At 31.2% G+C, this 16,880-nt stretch overlaps 1 long non-coding RNA gene across 3 annotated transcripts; it reads left to right on the forward strand.

The window, feature by feature from the left end:
* Nucleotides 1–416: 416 nt before the first annotated feature.
* Nucleotides 417–15,088, forward strand: LOC143243409 (uncharacterized). 3 transcript variants are annotated; one of them, XR_013024482.1, is made up of 3 exons: nt 417–1,159; nt 13,196–13,252; nt 14,459–15,088. It is a non-coding gene; the product is annotated as an uncharacterized LOC143243409 (long non-coding RNA). The 3 variants fall into 3 exon arrangements; XR_013024481.1 differs by lacking the exon at nt 417–1,159 and adding an exon at nt 3,563–5,269; XR_013024483.1 differs by lacking the exon at nt 417–1,159 and adding an exon at nt 11,729–11,844.
* Nucleotides 15,089–16,880: the final 1,792 nt, after the last annotated feature.

The following is a 16,880-nucleotide window of genomic DNA, read 5'->3' on the forward strand; positions in this document are numbered from 1 at the left end:
TCAACCTTCTAATGCCAAGGACAAGTCATGAAATCTCATTTGTCTGGTTGAGATTGCACGTGTATGTAGCTAATTCTGTTTATATTTTACTGTGGATTACACCTATGACAGATTCATTTCCTACATCATGAGCAAAGAGCATACTTGTTCCAGAAGTCAGTATGGTACCTCATAAGTGTGTTTCATTTTCATCTCAAAGCACATACATTCATTCAGGAGTCACTTTCCACTTGGTTCCCACATTGTATGCTAAAACTTTGCAGTGTTGAATTCAAGTTTTATATGAAAGGAGGTAAGACCATATTGGAAGTTAACATATTTCATGCACTGAAAATGCATTTCTGATAGCTGCTTACTTCCTCTACCCTTGGCTGGTGTTCTTCTTTTATAACCTGCCATGAAAGTGAGGATTGTTTTACTTTCAGCATTTACGTGGTTTTTGTTGTTTTATTGAATTCTGTTGATATGTCTGTTTTAGGTAAGCTGTTTGTATTAGGTTGGTTTTGTTCTGTTGGTGTTCTGATCTGATAAATACGTTGTTTTATTTGTTTGTATTTATCACATCCTTAGTAATTTGCTGTATGGGTTTGACCACAGTTACAACATTTAGGTGTTTCCTTATCTTTTTTTGCATTGGTTGATATGGTGTTCCCCGCCACATCCGCAGCATCTCGGTGTTGCTAAGCAGGCTGCTGAGACATGCCCATATCTTTGGCAATTGTAGCATTGTGTTACAACAACTACCGGAGTTTTCAGTTGCTCTACTTGGTATTTTTTATACCAAAGCGTTATTCCATTATTTATTAATTTTTGTATGTTGTAACTGTCGTCAATATCAATGCGTATGAGATTCGTGGGTGCCTGTGTTTTCTTTGAGATTATACGTTCTATTTTATTGTGTGGAATGCCTTGTTCATCTAAAGCTTGTGTGACTGATTCTAAGTTAATGGTCTGGTGAACCCCTCTTACCACAATGGCTTTAGGCTGCTGCTCACTTCCTGGAAGGTGAATTTTAATTTTTCCTGGTTTTAAGGTATCTGCTGGCCCCTCCTTTACTAATCTGTTAAGGTCAGCTACGTCATGCCCTTGAACAAAGACACCGCTTCTGGGCAGACACTTAATATTAACTATGGTTAATTAAGTTACTTTTATTATCGTGGTAAGTAAACTTGGCAACAAAACTTAGCTTGTAATACAAATTTGGAAATTATATAGTTTTAATTTCCTAGTTTTATAGGACAACATTTAAAAATGTCTTCAATTTTCCATTGTTTCAGAATTGTGATATTTGCATTTTAAGTATTTCCTCTTTTCTCATTTATTGACCACTTGTCCAAGAAGTACAAAATTTAACATAAGTCGCTCATTATAATATTGTTATTACTCAGATAAAGTATAATTTTTACAGCCTTCAATCTCATTTGGTTACAGAGCCATAAACTAGAAAATCAAGTCCATTTAGCCATACCCATAATTAAGTTTTCTCTTTCACAAGTTTCCAATATTTAGTTCTCTTTGATATTTAAAACTATATTACTTTTAACCAACAGAAATCAAATATTATATTACATAATTTTCTGTACAGGAGTTTGTTTATTTTGCTTCCAGTGCAAATTTTATTCCCACAGGAAACACATTGGCAAGTTTAGCTAAATTTTTATTGGGTCTTACTGAATGGTAAGAAAGCCAGAAAATTTTGATAGTCCTAGGACAATATGTGCTTTTAGCATGTTATTTTGTATTCTTTGTTGCAATTTTGATTAACTAAAAATCATTTAGTGCAGTAATACCATTATAATAATAGTTTTAATTGAGAGTTGATAAAAAAAGGCCCAGGTAAGTACTATATTTCTAGTTTTCGTGTGTACTATTTATTATTATAAAGGTAAATAAAATATAAGTTTTAGAGTAGGTTAAATAAATAAAAAAACAAAATGATTTCCTGTGATATGCTCATTAGTAACCAATGCATTACATAATTTCTTCAGGTAACATAAGCTACATGTTTACAAAGTGGTTCACAACTTGTGTGGTGATATCATTAGTTAGACACAGTTCAAAGAGCAATAAAATTTAGGCATAAATATACATATATTGTTAAGGGCTTAAAGCTATTTAAGATAGTCAAATGTGTCGTGAAGTCATTCTTGAAAATAAAAAGGGCAATATATTTTCTTTTCACGGTATATGAGGTGTAGAGTTAGAATGGGGAAAATAACATAACACGTAAAGTTTTACTGAAAAAACACATTGAAATTCCAGTGCAATTACCCACCCTTTTTCACAGTTATAGCTATTTTTCATATGATTTCCTTCTCGTGCACAGATTGTCACTCACTACTAGCTGTGAATTACTATCTAATTACACATGTATGCCACATGTGCAAATTAGCATTCAACAACTCTCCACCAGTATGAGTGTAACACATCCTTTTTCTGATATATATATTACCACATCAACCTGCCACAATCAAGGCAGGTTATCTTGATTGCAGGGTATAGCCATACATTACAAACCCTTTCAGATATTTCCAGTGTCAGTGTTTCGGTCGCTCAAAGACGTCATGTTGTGGTTCATTGAACTGTGCTCATTCTTGTCCAGAATAGTTAGAAGAAAAAGAGATGCAGCATTTGAAAACGATTCATAACATTACTTATCCTGAGGCTTGAAAATTGCTGTCCAGCACTTCATCTCAGATGTATGGCTGCTGCATGTCATCCCACAACTACAGTGGGAGTGCAGACAGATATCTCTGTGTCTCCAAAAGAATCATTCTTAAACCAAATGAAAAGGATTTTGACCTGCATTGTTAAAAAGTTGATGAATTAGCTTAACATCCATCTCTGTCCCTAACATACATTCCAACAAATCCCAAGATCCACTTCCTCTGGTTCTGGGTACAGGCATTTCTTTGGGTGCATCACCTTCTCCCACCACAAGATGCAAAGGATCATTTGTTCTTGTCCCCAGTCACTGGAATCCTCTTTAAACAGCATAGACCTACCCAATCGACCCAGGACAGGATCCACGGAGGTTGACAGACCTCCCTCAAATAAAGACAGTAAAGAACAAAAGACATGCACGAAAACAGAAGGGTTCTCCACCCAACTTCCCTGCACATGAGTAATAATGTCCAACTTGATACAATGGAACTGTCGAGGTTTACGTTGTAATCTGGATGACATCAAAACACAGATTGCTTCCTACCATTCTGCATGTCTTTCCTTACAGGAAATATACCAGTAACCTGCCAATACAGTTACCTTTCAGTATTTTTTTTTTTTTTGTACAGAAATGACAGGCTGTGTGATGGATGAGCACATGTAGGGGTGGCATTGTTGGTTGATTAGCATGTGCCCACCCTGTCTTTGCCACTGGATGCACTCTTGGAGTCTATTCCTATCTTGCAAGGTGTTGCTGTACACTAATGCTAGTGATAATTTATTGTTTATGCATGACACCTTGTTAAGAGGATAAAATTAGTCTTACCTAAAATCTAGTGTGTCTTTTTAAAATCCCAAACTTGTTTATTCTTATCCTTTGGTTTTTTAGATATATCACAAGAAATCACAACACATTCATCCTTCCTGAATATTTTATATATTTCAATAAAGTCTATTCTCTCTCTCTTCTTTTTTTTAATGCTCTTAACATGCTTTTCATAAGTTGCCAGGTAAGTCAATCACGTATTTCAGTTGAAAACAGAGAATCTACCTAATTCTATCTAGTTTCTTTGGTTTTGTACATTTCTTGTCAACAAGCTTTTTTATTTTGTAAAATTTCAGTCATCAACATTATTTTAACTGAACTTTTCATGTTCTTAATTATAGGAATATGTTTTAAAGTCATTTTAAATACTTTATTGTGAGAGAGAAAAATGTAATGTAGATTGTATGGTCAGTAGTATGTACTTAATGGGCATTCTCTACTCAATCATACGAAATTAAATGTAGTCATGTTGTTTCGTATTCAGTCAGTAAATCAAACCACCCCACCCACTCCCCCACAAAAATTATATTTACCAAAGAGTTTAGCCTACTTCAAAGGCATCTTCACATTACAAAAGGAGAAAAGATATAACATTTATGAAAAGTTGTTTTACACCTAATGAAGGAAACACAAAATCACATGTTCATTGCAAATTTAATCACTTTTTATACCCTTATTTTAAAAGAGACCAGAAAATAGAGAGAATGGTGTTTCTGATTTTAAATATTTCTGGGAGAGCATGCCTCTGGATCTTCCTTAAGATATTGTGCATAAAATATGGTGTAGAGTCACAATCCAGCACTACATAGTACACTGACAGGATTATCTCCCTGATTCATTAGTATCACCCACTTAAACATACTGAAAACCTTGTCTGTTGATCTTTTATAAAGAGATCTTAATATAACCTTTCCATCCCTGGAGTAAGTTTAGTAGCTGTGGTGTGAACAATTTACAACAAATCAGTGTCATTACTCAGACAAAGCTCACACAATATTTCAAGTGAAGACTATCGAGGACCAACTAGTGGCTTGAATAGAAAGATAACTTCCTCGTTTTTACTTGATAATCAGTTTAAGTTGCATCACTCTGAACAGTCCTTCATACATCACCATTCCTTCTTGTGCATGAAAATCAAAGTTGTACACCACTTCATAAGTATTTGGTGGATCAGAGCAAGATATATTGATTATCTTTCTCATGAAGTTGTTTGATCCTGCAGGCACTTGTCACCTTGTAATTCAGAAGTTACTTTTGTTTCATAAGTGTTTAACAGAATTTGAATTAATAACTTTTTCTTTAATTATGTTTTTTATGTAAACCATTAAGATTTTCTATACTTAATCTTTTCCCATAGAAAGGGATTTTAAGATTATAAAATCTATTTATTTTATTATAATTTCTTCAATAAAGAAATAAGATTTGATATAAAATTGCAGAAAGACTTGCCAACAGTATGGTTAACAATGTAACTGAAATGTGTCTGAGGTAATTAACCACCTTAATACAAAAGTTTCCAATACCAAATAATTAGTAGTAAACTGTATTTTAACAAAAAGATTAATTATGGGCCATTGAAAAACAAACTTTATATTATGTATTATAAACATTCTCCCTGATTTTATTCATCACTCATGTTTAAAATTAACTGTAGCAAGTACATTTATGAAAAGTAATTTTTTACAGCATCCAATCAAGAGCAGTTTTCCTGATCAAGTCACTGGTGGTGTTTTATCAAAAGTGAAAAGAAAATTAGGCTTACTAGAAGTTTCCAAAATGGCAAGTGTATCTGAAGAATTTAAAAAAATGCACTTCAAAACATTTAGGCTACTGATTGTGATCCACATACATATTCCATTATCAATTAAATTATATTCTATTAAACCTGTATGTGTGCTTGGTCATTCTGACCAGTTCTGTAATCTCCATGTAACCATGAAATTACATGAACTACTGAAATGTTCTAAATATACAAAGTGTATCATCATGAGTTTTGGCAAATGTTTATGTAAAAGTTACAAGCCATTTATTAACTGAAATTATATTTCAAGTAAATTGCTTTCATAAAACATTTATCCATTAATTTTTGAATTCTCTGTCAAGTAATTCTGTGAAAAGTGTGATTTTTCATGCTAAGAATAAAATTAATGGTTACATTACAAATGGCTGACTAGCATGCCACGTAGATTTTGTAAAGTTTATATTAAAGTTGGTGATAAAGCCCTTCATTGCTCTGGTGAGTGTCAAAAATGGTATCATTTAAGATGTAAGAACTTTACTGAACAGGATTTGGAATATTTTAATGAAATTGGGAAAAGTTATGAATGTGATTTTTGTATGAGAAAAAAGAAAGTTAAGCCTAAATAGTGAATCTCCATTAAGAAGGACTGTGTCCATTTCGTTAGAGGGGGAGACAGTGAATCTTGTTGAGAATAGTGAGCTTGATTTAAATATGGGGGAGGCAGATATAAAGTTGCTTAAGACAAAAGTTACTGAAATTTTGTCAAGACTTGATGACTTTCACTTAATTAAAGTAAAGGTCGAAGAATTAGTGACTTCCTTTCAATTTTATTCAGAGAAGGTAGAAACTATGAGTAAGGATATCACAACTTTGAGAGCTGAAGTTAAGGAGTGTAAACAGGAAAATAAAACATTAAAGCACGAAAATGAAGAATTGTGGAAGGAGATGGCAAGTTTTCGGAGGAAGATGTGTGACGCGCGGAACAATTATCTTATAACTATAATGTTTTGATTGGAGGTATTCCAGAGAAGCCTAATGAGAATTTGCAAGAAGTTGTTGAGAAGATTACAACTACTTTTGGGGTTGACTGTGCTCCTACAGATATTGACACTGTTCATCGTATAGGAAAGAAAACAACTGAAAATAAGAGTCCGAGACAGATTGTTGTTAAGTTTTGTCGTAAGCAAATTAAATTTGATCTGCTTAAACTTAAGAAAACTAAATTTCGCTCTCTTAATACAAATGATATTAAGGTCTGTAATGAATCTTATCCAGTTTATGTTAACGAACATCTCTCCCCATATTATCGTGATATTTTCATGCAAGCAAAACGAAAACAGAAAGATCTTGGCTATAAATTTCTTTGGGTATCGAATGGTAATATTCTTATTAGGAAATCAGAAACTACTCAGCCCATTGTTTTATGCTGCTTGATTGATCTTAATAATTTATAAATTCTGCAATGGCTGATGATTTTGATGATATTGTTGGTGTTACACCAACTTTGTCTTCTCTTTCTGATTTACCAAATGTTTTTTCTGTTGGTCATTTAAATTTAATACATGTTAACATTCGAAGTCTTACTCAAAATTTTGACCAATTTCTTGTTTTTTACAATCAAGCGTTGTTAAATTTCATATAATAGCTTTTTCTGAAACTTGGTTTGTTGAGGATGGATTTGTTTCCTTTTCGATTCCAGGTTACTCCTTTTATTCTTCATCTTCTGGTCTAAATAAGGCTAGTGGAGTGGCAGTTTTTGTTAAATTTGAGATACTGACTATGATAAGAGAAGTACAGTACATTAAGTCTGATGCTTTAATTTTATTTTGTATGATTCAAAATAAGAAATTTAATCTCTTTGTTGTTTATCGATCTCCTAGATTGCCTGTATTGAAATTTATTGATGAGCTTTCATTAGAATTGAATTTATACAAATATGATATTAATATACTTGTTGGTGATTTTAATATAGATGTTTTGGCATTTGATGATGTTTGTTATAAAATGCATATTTTAAGTTTTTGTCTGAGAACAATCTTCGTATTATTATTTCTTCTCCTACACGGATAACCAATGTTACTAATTCTTGTATTGATCATTTTTTAATTAGTGGAAATACTGTTAAAATTGTTATTCTTATATTGTTGAGAGTTTTTTGACCGATCATTTTCCAATTGTTTTAGGTATAGACATTTTATCGGATCTAGAACATGTCTCAAATGTTCAAAAGATTAAGTATAATGATTTGAGTTCTTGTTTGAATTTTTCAGATTGGTCTTGTGTTATGAATTGTTCTGATGTTAATGTTGCTTATGATAATTTTGCTGAAGTGTTAACTGATTGTATTCAAAGTTGTACTACTACTGTTTCTGTGTCACGAAAGTTTAGAAAAATTAAGCCATGGATTACCAGTGAATTGGTTTTGTTAATGATTAAAAGAGATAAGTTAAAAAAGAAAGTACATCAATTTCCTGATGATATTTATCTAAAGATTAGATTTAAGTGTTTAAGGAATTATGTTGTTAGTTTGACCTGTAAGACTAAATGGACTTATTATCATAACCTGTTTAAGAATGCTAAAACTATTAAACAGAATTGGAATATTGTTAACTCTATTATTGATGTTAAAAAAAAAAAAGAAATTTTGTAATTTTGGTACTACTGATTTATCTGATTTGAATTATTTTTTGTTAATGTTGCTAAATCTACTTGCTCCGATCCTAAATTTTGTTCTCAGGGCATGCCTCCTGCTCCTTCTTCTTCTTGTTACCTATATCCTGTTACTGTATCTGAAACTATGAATAATATTTTCTCCTTATCAAATTCAGCTTCTAATGGTGTAGATGGTGTTTCGGTTAAGATTTTGAAAGCTAATGCTAATCTTTTTGCACCAATTTTGACTTTTTTAATTAATTTATCTTTTACTCAAGGGAAGTTTCCTAATGCTTTAAAGTTATCATTGGTCATTCCTATTTATAAATCTGGTAATATTTTTGATTTTACGAATTATAGACCTATTTCCTTATTAATACATTTCTCTAAACTATTTGAAAAATCTATGAAGATTAGAATTTTATCATTTCTTGATAGACATTCAGTTTTGTCTCCTTCTCAATTTGGCTTTCAGCCTGGGCTTGGAACGGAGGTTGCTGTTGCTAAACTTGTGGGAAGTATTACAGAAGCTTTGGATTCTGATCTTCATCCAATTGCTGTTTTTCTTGACTTAGCCAAAGCTTTTGATTCTGTTAATCATAAAATTTTGTTAAATAAATTATCTCATTATGGTTTTAGAGGCATTGTTTTTGATTGGTTTTTTTCTTACTTTCACAATAGAAAGCAATCGGTTTGTATCCATAATAATTATAGTAATGGCTTACAATTAATGTTGGAGTACCACAAGGTTCTGTTCTGGGCCCTTTATTATTTCTCATTTATATAAATGATATTCTTTACCAACAGTTTTCTGGAGATATCCAAGCCTATGCCGATGATATTGCTGTTGTTTATAGTAAGCCAAATCTAATTAATGAAGCCATTATTTCTAGTGATCTTAATAAAATTAAAAAATTGGCTTTTCTGTAATGGCTTCTCCTTAAATATATCTAAATCTTTTCTTCTTCAGTTTAACCTTTATGGTGTCATTCCAGCTTTTCCTTCTATTTTTTATCATTCCAATGATTGTTATACTTACCCTAATTGTAAGTGTCCCAAATTGACTCAAGTTTCCTCTGTTAAATATTTAGGAATTATTTTAGATCGAAAATTAAATTGGCAATTTCATATTAATTCTTTAGTTAATAAATTAAAATATAGTTCTATGCTAATTTTTGAACTTAGTCATTGTGCTCCTTATCATATTTTGTTAAGTGTATATTATGCTCTCTTTCAATCTTTCTTACAATATTGTATTTCAATTTGGGGTGGCACATATAAGACTTTTTTAATTCCTATTCACAAGTTGCAAAAAAGTGTTTTCTCTCTTATTTTTTACCCATAGGCTTGATACCGATTTCAGTAAATTTAACTCCCCTCTTTCATATGATAAACTTTATTTATATTTTTTAGCTTTATCTACAATGCATGTTTTTTTTAATAGGCCTTTTAAAGTCACTTCATATTTTACACGACTTCAATCTTTTTTTCCAATTAATGTACCCACACCACGTAAAACAGTTACACTTCATCAATATCTTTATTTGGCACCTCGTATTCATAATTTTATTCCTTACAGTATAAGATCTTCTATTAATCGTGTTAATCAAAAGAAATACTTAAAACAATGGATCTTAAATACTGATGATAATATTCTGGGAACTTTATTTTGATTTTGTAAGTTTTGATTTTACTTTATTATGTGTTTAACCATCACAGGACGAGTTAACTCTTTGTTGATGGTTTTATATTGTTATTTGATTTTTTGTGTCTAATTTATTGCTTAATAAATTTATTATTATTATTATTATTATATTTCATGGTTTTTATGTTTAATTTACCTTACTTATAATACCATCTTAATGAATATCATTTTTTTTATTTTTCATAGAACTTTAAACTTGCTCTCTCATCTTCACCACCATAACACCAACTGTAATGAAAGTAGTGAAACAAATGTTGGAAGTACATAATAATTGCAGATTGTGAAAATGCAATAAGAATTTTTATTTTTGCACAGCCTCAGTTTTCTAAACATTTCCTGATTGGCTGCTTTTGATTTTATTACTTTACAATGCCTTTCTGACCCAATATAATGATGTAATTGTTAAATATACACAGAAGTAAAACTTAACCAACCGACTGAAATACAAAGTGTACAACGGCACTAAACATCTTCAAGATCCAGATCCCTTCTTCCACCTCTTGTGGAGCAGATTGATTTTTTGTTCAAAACTGAACTATTTGTCTCTTATTTAAGTTTCTGCCAGGACCTTGGCCTTGAAGATGCTGTACCCTATTCACCATCTGAGACTTCAGCCTTGAACAGGGTCTTTCCATATGTCTCCAGTTCAGAGTCTGTACACTGGGTTCCACTCGTTATACTTTTTGGGAATATACAGTCTGCCATTCTTCCCTTTGGTCTTCATATTTAGGTGATGCTGACTGAGTTCAGTATGTCACAGATTGATGTTGCTTTTTCCATCAATCAGCCCACCACACTATGTTTTATTACCACCTCTGCCTGTTGCCTTTCTCTGAGTCATCTGAGGAAGGTTGATACTTGCATTTGGTTGTACTGTTTTCATTGCCAAACATCTTTTGAACCATTCTTTCATTCCCAGTTATACAGATGGTTTAAAATCAGTTAAGTCTATTGGATCTGCCATGGTTTGTTGCAGCTAGGTGGTTTTGTACAATATCCACTCTACAGTTTCTGTGTTCACTGTCAAGTTATATGGCATTTCTTTTGTTCTGAATGATATCGAAGCTACACAGTACACTCACTGTTCTATTTATACCAACTCTCTTCACTCTCTACTGGTCAGAGAATCGCTTTGTGTTAATTCTAACCTTATTTTCACAATATTCAACACTGGCTGGCCTATTTTTCTTCTATCTTCTATTCACATCCAGTTTTTCTGGATAACTGGTCATGTTGGTATTCACAGGAACAAGTTTGCTGACATTAAGTTGGTCTGATCTGGTGCTGTCACTGCTTTGCTTGTTCTATATATGGACTACAGTACTGTATTCAAGGCTCAGCTTCTATTTCCCGTATATTAGGATTGTTTCCTATATATTAATATCACCTATATTTCTATTCATTTTTCTATTTCACATATATTAGTATTGTTTCCTATATATTTCTTTACATTATCATTTTCTGTAATTTCCATTCCTTTTTATTTTTCTATTCTGTGAAACCTGTTTTAACATTTTTTTAACTGTTGTCACTGCCATCTTTCATGTAATGTGCACATTCTTTTATGTACATCTAAACATGACAGGAATGCCTTCTGTTATTATTTACATAAATGACATCAACATCTGTACTTGTAATGTGCCCTACTAATCATTGCTCTTTATTATCCTAAATAAATAATAGTCAATCGAGTTAAGATATTTTATGTCACATTTATTGGGTTATATGTTGTACTGATAAAGATTTAAGCACTCATTCAGTTTTACATGTAAATAAACAGTCAAAGGATTGTTAGGCTAGTTTGGCCTGCTTGAAATGAATAGTGTATTTTGTTCAGTTTAAATTCTTGCTCTTGCTCAGTATGTTAGTTATTGATATTTCTTTTCCAAAAGTTTAGTGATGCATTTGAAAGCCACGCTGTGTAACATTGAATAGATTCAAAATAGTTATTGGTATCTGAATAGACCTATTCACCTAAAAGTTCCATCAGTCTATAGAAATACAGAGATAAAAGTTAGTTTTGTATATCACCTTTTGAGTATATATATAAAGATTGGCGCTGCTTACTGTTAATAGGAAGATTTTGAATTTTAATGAAACATTAAGTTATGAAGTACTTTATAAAATGATAAACGTAGCATGAGATGGACTTAAAAATTGAAATAACTTTATTTTAACTAAACATTTTAGTAAACTGAAAACATTGAAGATCTACATGTTGCATTCTTTGGAAATAAGAAGCTTTATGGCTGTCAGGTATTTACAGTGTTAAAGAGTATAATGTGTGTGGTAGAAGGAACACTCTAAATGTCCCTCTGGTGTTAATATATATAATAAACAGTTTGTGTCATGCTTCTTTGTTTTAATAGTAATGGTCTACAATTTATATCATTGTTTTGTAACAAAACTACCAATTGATATTGTTAGGTCAACTATGGTATTTATGTTGTGAATGTTTAATATACATATTGGTTTGTTTTTTTTTCTTGTTAACTTTGGTGACAGAACAAAACAATTTAATTCAGAAAGTATATAGATTTAGAATTGATATTTTGTCTTTATTGAGCTTAGAGTAAGTTATTGCACAGTACATTTTTAAGCTTAATTATAAAACAAATAATACCCTAGGCTCACTTATTGCACCATGATAAGTTAGATAGCATTTTATTTATATTTTTTTCAGTTGTTTATTAACATTGAGGTATAGACAAAAGTAAGATAAAAATTACCAAGGGTTTCAGTGGAGTAGTGTTTCAACTAAGCCTTTGTTACAATAATGTTTTACACCCAATGCTTATATTTAGCCCATTAAATACACCTTCTGTTACTAATGTTAAGATCAGATGATAGCTAGTTGTGTCTAAGTGTGAATGTAAAGTACGTAATTCCCTCCAGTCTTACACTGTTAAATTATGGATAGCTAGCTGACTTCCGTTTAGTCTTACACTGTTAAATTAGGGATAGCTAGCTGACTTCCCTCCAGTCTTACACTGTTAAATTATGGATAGCTAGCTGACTTCCCTCCAGTCTTACACTGTTAAATTATGGATAGCTAGCTGACTTCCCTCCAGTCTTACACTGTTAAATTATGGATAGCTAGCTGACTTCCCTCCAGTCTTACACTGTTAAATTATGGATAGCTAGCTGACTTCCATCTAGTCTTACACTGTTAAATTAGGGATAGCTAGCTGACTTCCCTCCAGTCTTACACTGTTAAATTAGGGATAGCTAGCTGACTTCTGTCTAGTTTTACACTTCTAAATTGGGGATGGCTAATGCAGATAGCCCTCGTGTAGCATTGCATGAAATTCAAAAACAAACAAATAAATATAATTAAAGATGTATTAACTGTGGAAACTCCACTACGTAAAATAGTTACATATATTTTTCGATATCACATCTTCCAATTATTTTAGTTTAGTCACAGAGTCCATCAGTCTCCTTTCACTAAAACTGATTTCTTATTATTACTTTCTGACTTACGGTGTACAATTCCTTCTTCTTGTAATTTTTGTTAGTTAATTTACATATAACAGTTTACTTTATTTTGGTGCACTGGAATTTTTCTTGTAGAATTTTTGTAGTTATATTTTCTTATAATTTCTAGATCTTTTCATGACATGGGACTGGGCAACCTACTTTCATGACTATGGACAAGAAAATAGTAAGTATTGAAGGGTAAACCCACAAGTTGCTGTAGTTCTGCTTGAAAAGTAAGTGGAACATAAAAGTAATCAAAGTTAAATGTCACTCTATACTGCTTTATTATAAATTGTTAGTCTTTCCAATAATTATTATGCATGTTTTGATTTTTAAAAAAGGAAAATGAAAACATATAGCCACCTTAAAAGTTGTATGTTTAGTTACCTAGTCATATGTTGCCCTTAAGATACCTGATACTATTGATGTCTTACTTCAAGATGTGTCCTGCAAGATGTCAAGTTTCATTTTTTAAATTAAAAGTTATGTATTATTTAGTTTCTCAACTAGCCTTTAACAGGTGTAAATACAAATTTAGAAAGAATGAAGGTAAGATGATAAATAGTTGTACACTCTGAATAAAGTAATGTTTTATTTTTTCTTTCTTTAATGTTAGTTTATTTTTAGTATTGGTTAAATTGTTTGATTATTATATATTTGTTTATGAGGATTATTTTGCATTGTTATCTTAAGGTATGTGTTTAGAACAAAACTAAACCTTCTAAGCAGCTGAATCTTGTGTTTGGGATTATAGCAAAAACTTTGCTTGCATTGAGGGTTCCATGACACCCTTCTGATCATCATTAGTATGGTGATATGTTAGATGTACATAATATTCATTACTCATTTAATTTTTATTTGAACTATGTAGGTATTTTGTTTTGATCAGAAGTTGGAAAAAGTTGTAGATTTTATTACCAAAAAGTTTCTCTCCATAGATGTTTTTTATCATTGTAATATATTAAACATAACCTGAGAATTCTCTGTATTAATACCATAATTATTAATGAATCAGTTTTAACTGTCTAGAGTTTAATAATAGTTGAATGTTCCCATTATGTAAAAGCACAATTTTCACACTAACTTTAGATGAATGGGTAAAATGTTTTCTTTCTTGAGAGTATAATCAGTACTTGATTCTTCAATTAATGCATCAACATTTGTACAGAAACACAAAGTATCTTGCATGCTGTAGTGAGAAGCAAGACTTTTATGATAAATTCCATTGCCGTAAATGAAAGTTCCCCATGCTGTTTCAGTATAAAACAAGTCACAAATCTGATCATTTAGTTCATCTTGTGTGATCAGATGAGGCAGTTTATGCTGAGATGCCACAGGGGTAAAATTATTAAATGAAGGAAGTAAAGATCATTCATTGTCTTTTTTGCAGTATAACTTCTATTTCCCACTTTGCTGCTGGATGTGACACAAGAAAATCATCCCCATGAGGTACTGGTTTCATCACAGATGCAATCTCTGGATATTTAGTGTATTGTTTAGTTTTGTCTGAATATCCAGAAATATTAATGCAAAAATAACAGTAAGTTAGATGATGTTTGGGCTCACACTGTATCATTGAAATTGTAAATGACACAATTGCTCTTCTTTTATTTAGCCACTGTGTGAAGCCAGATTTGGAAACTGTACAAGACAAATGTAGCATAAACTGTTTAGGTGGTTTTTGGACTTTACTTGAAGTGAAAGTGATTATATCACAGGTATGATGTGAGGAAGATGGACTTTGTTTTGAGTGCGGGCAGAGCCAGACAAAGTAACCAACTGAGTGAGTGAGTGAAAAGCAGTTGAGAGAGAGGTGTATCACTCTGCCCATTTTAAGCTCAGTTGAGGGACTCCTCAAATATTCCTGTGCAGAAAAGGTGAACATGGGAATGAAGCAAAATTGGTGCAAGTCATTATAATTTTATCAAGAACAAGTAGCACATATAAACAATATATATGGAGTTTTACACCAATACAATACAGTTACTGTTTGAAGTTATCAAAAATTTATTCCTTTTGTTCATTAAACTTCCTATGTAAACTTAATTTCACAGTATAAACCTATTGAACTGAGCTGATTGTATGGTATTCCACATATTGTTGATAAAGTAGTGAGATACTACAGTATCTTAAAATCTAGAGGTGATGGACAAATTTTGATTACGTATCTGAAACCAAAACTAGTTAACTACCAAGAATCACTTGAGTTTTCTCTAGTAGCAAATGATTTGTTATGCAGTGTTACCTAAAACATTGTTTTGGGCAAATTTGTGTGTGTGCAGACTTGTAAAAGAGTTGATTGATTGATGAATTTGTGTTATAAAGATAAAAAGTTTGTTTGTTTTTTTTACTTTACAATGGTGTGTTTACACTTTATATTTTATAATGCATGTTTTTGAACCAAAGTTTATTTATTTATGAAAAGTGTATAACTACCTTTCAAGTTGTTTTAGAAATAAAATTATTGATAAAAAATACAAGTTTCAAATAATGCAACATTTTTTAAAGGGTCTTATTTTTTTTTAGGTAGGTCTTGTTCAGTCTTGTGAATGAAAAGGATTTGTACAATTTTAATAATATAATTTACTAATTTTTTAAAATATTAATTTGACCTATCCATACTTTTAGTGTGAATTAATGTTCTTTACTCCCTTAAGGGTGAGAGAAGCAGACAAGAAGATGTTGGTAGAAACTGCTCTAAAACTGCTCGGACAGTTAACATCAAACAGTGATTAGTATAATTGTACTTAATTTGTTACATATTTTGGTTTCCTATAATTACTGGCTTGATGGAAAGTATCCATTCAGTTTTTTGTGTGTTTAATGAATTACTAAAATGTGACTGTTCAATGTCAATAACATTGATATCAATTATTCTGAGAAGTGACTGAACCAGGCTTTCAGTTAACATTAATAAAATATAAAGATTCTTATCATGACCACAGTTTTGTTAAAAATGGATAGTTCTAGCAGCAGAGCTTACCATATTAATATTTGCCTTACAAGGAAATTAGGCAGAGAAGTGCACTTTCTACTTATTTCTAACAAAATATATTGACCAGTTTTTAATTGTTTGGCTATATAGTTTTAAAATTTTGTGAGAGACAAAAACGTTTATAACACTAAATTATTAAAATTATTTGACCCATGTGTTGCTTTATTTCTCAGTTTTAAATCACTTTTTGTTTAGCCCATTTATTGTGTTATAGAATAGGGAAAGTGTGATTCTGAGGGAAGTTTGATATTATAATTAAATTGTAATCATAACACAAATAATAAAAAAAGACATTAAACACGGGTCAGTGTTGTCTGGCAGATTTTAGTGTATTAGTCTATTAATAATTATACCTTGAGTGAAATTATAAGTAAAATATTACAATATAAGACAAACACTGAAATATTTTCTAACATAAAAAAAATAAAATTCATAAGGTTTCTAACTGATTTAGAAATTTAGGGAAAAAAAACTTCATTATAGTATGAATGTAGACATTTCAAGAAATCACTAGGTAAATTAACATGTTGCTATTGTGGTACATGTAATAGTTCTGTTCTAATTTTCCATTTGATTTAATAGCTAGCTCATAACTGTTTGGTCTCAAGGTAATATATAGATAGTAGAAAATTAACTTGAATCATCTTATAAACTGTTGTTGTGACACAACTGAATTCCTCGTGTTTTCTGAACATAACTTAACAACTAATTGTAAAGTTACATACAGATATTAGAATATAAACAAACCTTGTAGTATAATAAATAGCAGCTATGATAGATCTAAACTGTCTTCTTTATGATTCAACACACTGATATA

The sequence above is a fragment of the Tachypleus tridentatus genome, unplaced genomic scaffold (genome assembly GCF_004210375.1).
Source record: "Tachypleus tridentatus isolate NWPU-2018 unplaced genomic scaffold, ASM421037v1 Hic_cluster_2, whole genome shotgun sequence".
Classification (NCBI taxonomy): Eukaryota; Metazoa; Arthropoda; class Merostomata; order Xiphosura; family Limulidae; genus Tachypleus; species Tachypleus tridentatus.